This window comes from Haematobia irritans, chromosome 3 (genome assembly GCF_050003625.1).
Source record: "Haematobia irritans isolate KBUSLIRL chromosome 3, ASM5000362v1, whole genome shotgun sequence".
Taxonomy (NCBI): Eukaryota; Metazoa; Arthropoda; class Insecta; order Diptera; family Muscidae; genus Haematobia; species Haematobia irritans.
This window is the reverse complement of record NC_134399.1, coordinates 36,373,167-36,382,203: the sequence shown is the minus strand read 5'-3', so window position 1 is coordinate 36,382,203 and position 9,037 is coordinate 36,373,167.

Genomic DNA, 9,037 nt, shown 5'->3' with positions numbered 1-9,037 from the left:
AATTGGTGGATATCGGTCCATAATTACACAGAAAGAAATTTCACGAAAATTTTTCCAATTAAAATTTTAATTGAGTTTTAAAAAATATTCAATTAAAAATTTAATTGATTCAACAATTTTTTTAATTGAAACAAAATTCAATCACAAAAATTAATAGTATCATTTAAGTTTTTAATTGGATCGATTAATTTTTTAATTGACCTTCAATTAATTTTTTAATTGATACTATCATTTCTTTGATTGAAGACATTTCAATTAAAAAATTAATTGGATCAATTAATTTCGTGATTGAACCAGAAAATTTTTTTTGTGTGTATATATAGGCCCCATATGAACCGATCCCCAGATTTGACCTCCGGAGCTCCTTGGAAGAGCAAAATTCTTCCCATTCGGTTGAAATTTGGTACGTGATGTTAGTATAGGGTATCCAACAACCATGCAGGAATTGGTTCCTATCAGTCCATAATAATATATAGCTCCCATATAAACCGATCTCCAGATTTGACCTCCGGTGCCTTTTGGAGAGGCAAAATTCATTCGATCTGGTTGAAATTTGGTACGTGGTGGTAGCATATGATATTTAACAACCATGTGAGTTGAAATTTGTGGATGAAAGTCTTTCGTAGAAGGGTCTACGCAATCCATGGTGGAGGGTACATAAGATTCGGCCTGGCCGAACTTACGGCCGTATATACTTGTTTCCTATTGCCTTTTTGCACGAGTACAAAGCTACCGTTGCTTTTCTCGCCCTTTCTTCAATATTAAGCCTAAAATTCAGCTTCCTGTCCAAAATAACGCCAAGGTATTTTGCACACTCACCAAAGGGAATTTCAATACCCCCTAAGGAAATGGGCCTAACCGTGGGAGTTTTTCGATCTTTGCAGTACATGACTAGATCGGTCTTTGCAGGATTTACCCCAAGACCATTGTCTGTCGCCCATTTCTCAGTCATCCGGAGGGCCCTCTGAATAATATCTCTGATTGTGGATGGGAATTTTCCCCTGACTGCTAGAGCCACATCATCTGCGTATGCCACCACTTTTATCCTTTCTTTTTCTAGAGTAACCAGAAGGTTATTTATAGCAACATTCCAAAGAAGAGGCGATAGAACTCCTCCTTGGGGAGTGCCTCTGTTCGCATACCTTTGTATGTTTGCTTGTCCTAGTGTGGCTGAAATACGTCTCTTCTTTAGAAGTTCGTCTACACGCAGAGAAGAAACATGATTGTCACAATCATATTCGAAGAGCAAAATAATATGATAGGAGCTATTTTTGCGGCGACCATGTAACATTTTAACCTGCAACCATGTTGGCTCAGTGAACATGGCTCTAAGAAAAATGTAATTGTCCTCATCTAAAATGTTATTATATTGATAAAAAGAATTTTGTTTGAATGAAAAGACAATGGTCACGATTTAAAATGTTATGGTATTCATTAAAAATGTTTTTCTCCTAGTTAAAAGAACATGGTCACAACCTAAAATGTTTTGATCTTTATGAAAAAACTTTTTTCATCGTCGAGAAAAGGACGCCACTTGAGAAAAGAAAACACAAAATTAACTTTATTTGTTTGTTTTTATTTATTTATAAACTAATTCATTGTTTATTTGTATTTATAATGCCGTTCAAACAAACATCATATATTTTTACACACTCTATTTTATATCAATTTCAACAATAAGTAATTATTCCATATTTACATCGTGCCCATCAAATGTACAAACGCTGACATCATGTAACTGCAAATAAAAATAAATGATCCATATAGAAAAATGCAGAACAAAAAACAGGTACATTTTTCAATTACACTTTCCTTTTTTGTGTTCACATAAAACCACGTGCCACTTCTGAATAAATAAATCAACACAAAACACAGTAAATCCGTATTCTCCGTCCATTCCAAGAAACAATCAACACACGACTGACGCGCAAAATGAAAATCGTGTGTACCTACTCAATGTTTTTATAAAATTCTTTTCGCTGCAAAAAAGTTAAAAAATTAAATGGTCACGAAAAAAATAGTCTTTATGGCCATGTAATGGTTCTAGACATGTCTATACTTAACCTATAAAAATACTTTTTTCCCCGTAAAAAAGTAAAAATATTGAATGGTCAGGTACATGATTTTCCCGACCATTTAATGGTCTCAAATTCTATCATTTAAATGATAGAACATGTTTGCGGCATTTGAGAACCATTTAAATGCTTATTACCACCATACATTTTTCTCCGTTCGAAAACTATTTTTACAAAGAAAAAATACATGGTTTTCGCGGCAATTACATGCTCTAGATAAGCATTAAATGGATGCGGCAACCATGTCCAAACATAGTTTTTCTGTGCGTGTAATAGCCTAAGTATACATGGATCAACATTCAGAGTTGTCAGTCCATTTAATATCGAGCTCGGATAGACATTATTGAACGCCCCTTGGATGTCTAGAAACGCCACGATTGTGTATTCTTTGACAGATAGTTAGCTTTCAATAAAGCTGACTAGTTCATGCAATGCGGTCTCAGTAGACCTGCCCTTCGTTTCGAGAGCAAACTTGAATCCACGCTAGTTCTAAGATACATGTCTATCATCCTCTCCAGGATCTTAAGTAGGAATGAGGATAAGCTGATTGGTCGGAAATCCTTCGCACTCGAGTGAGAGGCTTTTCCTGCTTTAGGTATGAAGCCGACTTTTGTTTCCCTCCACTTTTCTGGAATATATGCTAAGTTTACACATCGTTTATATATCACCGTCAACCAGGAGATAATTCTTTCAGCCACTGCTTGTAATTCCGCCGGAGTAATTCCATCAGGTCCGGGGGATTTGAATGGTCCAAAGCTATTTAAAGCCCATTTTATTCTAGATTCCGACACAATTTACTCCATAGGAAATGATCGCTGAGCCTCTGTTACACCACCAGAACATGGTTCAACCGTCTGATTTCCAGGGAAGTGTGTGTCCAAAAGTACCTCCAACGTCTCCACACTGGACGTTGTCTAATTTCCCTCCGATGTTTTAATGAAACCTGGAGCGGTGTTAGTGGATGCTAGTAGCTTCCGTAGTCTGGAAGCCTCTGACGTATTCTCAATACTGCTACAGTAATCATCCCAAGAGTTTTGTTGAGACCTTCTCAGTTCTCGTTTATATGCTCTTAGATTCATCTTGTACATGTCCCAATCCTCCGGAGCTCTTGTGGACTTTGCTTTGTTAAAGAGCTTCCTGCAGGATTACCTTATATTACTAAACTCCGTAGTCCACCATGGGGGCCGATTTTTTCCCCTTGGCTTTCCTTTAGGGCAAGCAGCTTTCAGTGACATGTTGAAGGCCTTAGTAATCCGCTCCACTGCGTGTTCGATATCTGGCACAGTCCTCAAATTTGTCTCTGGCATTTCCGGTATCATCAAATTGAACGATTCCCTATACCTATTCCAATCAGCTTTCCTAACATTTGGCGGAAATATGGTCTTTGAAGTACGAACAGCCAATCTGAAACTAATGTAGCGATGATCTGAGAAGCTATGTTCCCTCAAAACTTGCCACTCAGATATGTTATCATTCAGTTCCGGAGAGGTCAACGTGACGTCCAAAACCTCTTGTCTGTTCCTGGTGACGAAGGTTGGTGCATCTCCCTTATTGCAAACTACCAGGTTAGTACGCAAAATAAACTCTATTAGCGACTCTCCCCTTGCATTAGTATCACTACTTCCCCCAATACTATGATGTGCATTTGCATCGCATCCCATAATGAGTTTTGTCTTTGTTTTTAGTGACTCCTCAACTAAGGTCTTAACGGCACAGGGTGGCATCTCCCTATCATGTCCCATGTAGACCGAAGATACCCAATATTTGCATTTGGATATCTCTAGACTGGCTACGACAGCGTCTGCATTGCTCAATGAAGGAAGCAGAAACAAGTTTAGTTCGTTTTTAGCAATTATACATGCTCGATTTATATCGTTACCGGTATTATGCGAAATTTTGAAACCCGGAGTGCTTAATTCACAGATCTTGTTCTTATATATGTATGGTTCTTGAATAAGAACTATATCTGTGTCTCCTTTCATCAGGAGAACTTTTAGGGCAGCACAAGCGGCCTTACAATGGAGAAGATTTATCTGGAGGAACCGTAGAACCATCCAAATTTTCAACCACCGTCACATCAGCCGCTTCAATTGAGTCATCAAGGGCTTCCTCTTCACAGATCTCGGTGACTCTCGCAACAATCCGCGGTTCAGCTTTGGTGAGGTTTGAGCCTGTAGAAACTTCCCGCATATGATTTTCGCCATAGTCTGCAGGTTTTATGTCTCCTTCGGCTTCGCTAGGAGATGTTTTCACTGCTGACTCTACCGGAGGCTTGTCCGTTTCGGAATCCTTTGGCTGATCGCTTTTGTATACCTTCATATGGATATCATGAAAGCCATAACTTACGCGTCCTTGGGTCTGGGCTAGATGTGGCAGCGACTCTATGTTTAATATAAACACCGCATGTCGTCTTGGTCCATCCACCTCATCCAAACGACCAACCTTCCAATCGGCGGTTGGAAGATCTGGGTTACATTCTTTTAGTCTCTCTAGTATTGACTCAGGATCAGGAGGGTTTGCCGGTATCCATGCATGTGCTCTAGGTTTAGCCGGTATGTCTTTTTTATCGACTAACTCCAAAGCGGCTCCTTCCCAAACTTCATCACTTAGCATCAATGCAGCTTTAAAGCAATCCATAGACCTCTGGTCCGCAAAAGCTATTAACTTATATCGTCCTTGATACTATCCAGCATCTTGCCATCGAGGACTTGGTCCGGGAAACTTTTTTCGCACCTCTGAGTAGACCACCAGACATCGCGTTCTCAACTTCCCCCCATTTTTGCCTTGGAATTATACCTTCCAATGCTCCTTTATTAATAATAGCCATCACAAGGCTGTCTTTTGCAACTGAGGCAAACGATCTTTGATCCCGTTTAGAGGATGGCAGCTCATCCGGTGATCGTTCCCTTTTGCCTTGGAATCATACCGTCCAATGCTCCTTTATTAATAATAGTCATCACAAGGCTGTCTTTTGCAACTGAGGCAAATGATCTTTGATCCCGTTTAGAGAATGGCAGCTCATCCGGTGATCGTTCCCTTTTTCCAGCTTCAAGAATTCCTTGAGCCCATTTTAAGGAATCGCTTTGCTTAGTCTTGGGTCGACTGATCCTAATTTCTTTAGGATAAACAAAGCATTTCTTCGTTCCTTGAATCTCTTTCGAGAGGGATTGCTTCCTTTTGATGTCGTCACCTTAGAAAAGGTTCGACTTGCCAAAGTGTCACCGCCAGTCGACCCGTCTACAGGTCGACTAATTGGGCCTGACTCTTGGTCGCTGCCCAAATGTATAACTTCAGTCGTTACCCGTCCACTGGGCCCTGAAGTTAGCAACCCAGTGGATGACTTGGAATTTCGCTGCATGGTGGTTTATTATTTCCACCACACGTGAAATTCGTAATATGTACTTATTACGATGAAATACTCCGCTATTAGAAAACACGTCCGTTCAGTTCGACGGTTGAATAAGAAAGTTGCTTCCCTTAGAGGATACTTAATCAAAATTTGGGGGTCCGTTTATAAGGGGGCTATACGTAAAAGTGGACCAGTATGGCCCATTTGCAATACTATCCGACCTACATCAATAACAACTACTTGTGCCAAGTTTCAAGTCAATAGCTTGTTTCGTTCGGAAGTTAGCGTGATTGCAACAGACGGACGGACGGGCGGACATGCTCAAATCGACTCAGAATTTCACCACGACCCAGAATATATATACTTTATGGGTTCTTAGAGCGTTACAAACGGAATGACAAAGTTAATATACCCCCTATGGTGGAGGGTATAATAATTCCATGAACTAAAATAGAATTACATCGGCTTTAGTGAAATATAGGGTTCACTACTACATTGAAAGAAGAGTATTCTTTTCTAAGGAACGGATAATTTAATTTTCTAAAATTTCATTCCGGAGGAAAGTATTATTATTATTATTTTTTTTTTTTTTTGGTGCGAGTTTGAACTTTCTACAAAACTTCAGTCGTTACCCGTCCACTGGGCCCTGAAGTTAGCAACCCAGTGGATGACTTGGAATTTCGCTGCATGGTGGTTTATTATTTCCACCACACGTGAAATTCGTAATATGTACTTATTACGATGAAATACTCCGCTATTAGAAAACACGTCCGTTCAGTTCGACGGTTGAATAAGAAAGTTGCTTCCCATAGAGGGTCCTTAATCAAAATTTGGGGGTCCATTTATAAGGGGGCTATACGTAAAAGTGGACCTGTATGGCCCATTTGCAATACTATCCGACCTACATCAATAACAACTACTTGTGCCAAGTTTCAAGTCAATAGCTTGTTTCGTTCGGAAGTTAGCGTGATTGCAACAGACGGACGTACGGGCGGACATGCTCAAATCGACTCAGAATTTCACCACGACCCAGAATATATATACTTTATGGGGTCTTAGAGCGTTACAAACGGAATGACAAAGTTAATATACCCCCTATGGTGGAGGGTATAATAATTCCATGAACTAAAATAGAATTACATCGGCTTTAGTGAAATATAGGGTTCACTACTACATTGAAAGAAGAGTATTCTTTTCTAAGGAACGGATAATTTAATTTTCTAAAATTTCATTCCGGAGGAAAGTATTATTATTATTTTTTTTTTTTTTTTTTGGTGCGAGTTTGAACTTTCTACAAAACTGAATAAAATAACCCAAACTTGAAATATTTAGATTTTATTTATCTTCCTGTTAATTCTTTAAACTTATATTCCTGTATTTTTAAGATTCTTTTTGTTTTCGAAGCACGTCATACAAATCAATTTTTTTTCGAATACATCCAAGATATCATCATAATCAGCAATTTTCATTCAATGCGGAAAATTTAACCAAACGTAAATGTTTTACCAAAGTTGAATGTTACACTTCGTCCTAACTCTCATAAATCTATAAAAGTCAAACAGACGTTTCTCTAATACGAATATTTCCACAAATTCAATTTCTCGGTCAAATGCATTTGCAATATGTTTCTGATATTCGAATCGCAATTTTTTCACATCTTCATTCGCTCATCCAAATGAACGAATACATTATGGCAGGTTTATTAGGTTACACCAATTTTAGGAAGTGATTTCTTTGATTTATTAGAATGATTATGGATACGTGTGAAATACGAGAGTGGTTCGATAATTACTTATACACTACACTAAAAAAAAAAAGTGAACCCTATATTTCACTAAAGCCGTTTTAATTCTATTTTAGTACATAGACTTATTACGTTTTAAGAAAGTTTCCATGACTTTAATAATTTTTTACGTACATTAGTTAAATTAACTAAAACAGAGGAAACAAGTATATACGGCCGTAAGTTCGGCCAGGCCGAATCTTATGTACCCTCCACCATGGATTGCGTAGAAACTTCTACGAAAGACTGTCATCCACAATCGAAATACTTGGGTATTTCAGATTGTGGTATCTGAAAACTTCTTATATATATATATATATATATATATATATATATATATATATATATATATATATATATATATATATATATATATATATATATATATATATATATATATATATATATATATATATATATATATAGGACCACTTTTGGCATGGTTGTTAAATACCATACACGATCACCACGTACCAAATTTCAAGCAGATCGGATGAATCTGGGGATCGGTTTATATGGGAGCTATATATAATTATGGGCTGATAGGAACCAATTCCTGCATGGTTGTTGGATACCCATTAGCGTAGCTAGACAATTTTCCTAGGGGGGGGGGGGGGGGGGCTATAGCCCCCCCCCCTAGACTGAACTTATATTTTCAACTAATGTTTTATTTCATAAAATTGAATACAAAATAGACATCAAAATAACTCGACAATCAATTTATAATAAAGCAACTAAAAGTACCCTACGGGAAATTGGTGCAAATTGCCACTGACGGACCTATCACAGAACTGGTACCTGTGCTCCAGTTAGTTGCAATTTTCACATTTAGTGAAATAAAATTATCAGAATAACCTTTTGTTCAACATATTTCAAAAGTTTTTTTTTTCATTTCGGGTTCGATTAGGAGCCCAAATTGAAAGAGTTTGTCCGAGACTGGTTCCTGAAGACCTGTTTATGGGTTGCTCCTGCTAAATTGTCCCAGGACGTGTCCTTTGGGATGAGTCCAAGACGCGTCCTAAAATGTAAGTTTACTCCGTCAATGACAAACCCATGTTAAAGTGGACGGTCCCTTCCATACGTTTTGGTCAGAACTGGGACTGGTCCATACACACCAGGGACTAGTCCTGTACCAGGTCTGTGGTTGATCCGTTTGCCGTAGGGTAGTTCCACACTTTTCTTAGCAAAAAATTGGGAGTTGTTCTAAAGGCACAACTTTAAAAGCACTTCCAAAAATGTCCTCACAAAGAAGTTAACTATTTTAACTACACAGGCAGTTTATTTACTTCATTTTTTTATATTTTAATGCGTAATTTGTTGTTTTCTTTTTTCAAATAGTTTAAAAAAAGAGTAAGAATAAATAAAATGGTACAAATTATTCAAATTTTGCCACAAAAATGCTAAATCCATTATAGAAAAATCGATAATATTTGAAAATAGTCGAAGAAGAACGTTTCAAACAAGCGTTAGAATGCATTAAAAATCATAAAAAAGTATAAAAATTATTTATTTGGGAAAATATCACAAAATTTTTAATTCACATTCAAAACACTGAATTCGGATCACACCTTAAGAAGTGATGCAAATTCATTGCAACGGCTGCTGAAACGATGGACATTCGTTCTATGACAAGTTCATATTACATTCATCGCTTCTCCGCCAATTTTGTACCACTTCCAGACCCAAAAAGAACATTTTCACTTCTTTTTTGGCGACACTTTTTTTGCAGTATTATTGATATTAATTTATTAATTTTAGAGAGAAGTTCACCAATGTAGTATCACAATGGACTGAATAGTCTAAGTGAGCTTGATACATCGGGCTGCCACC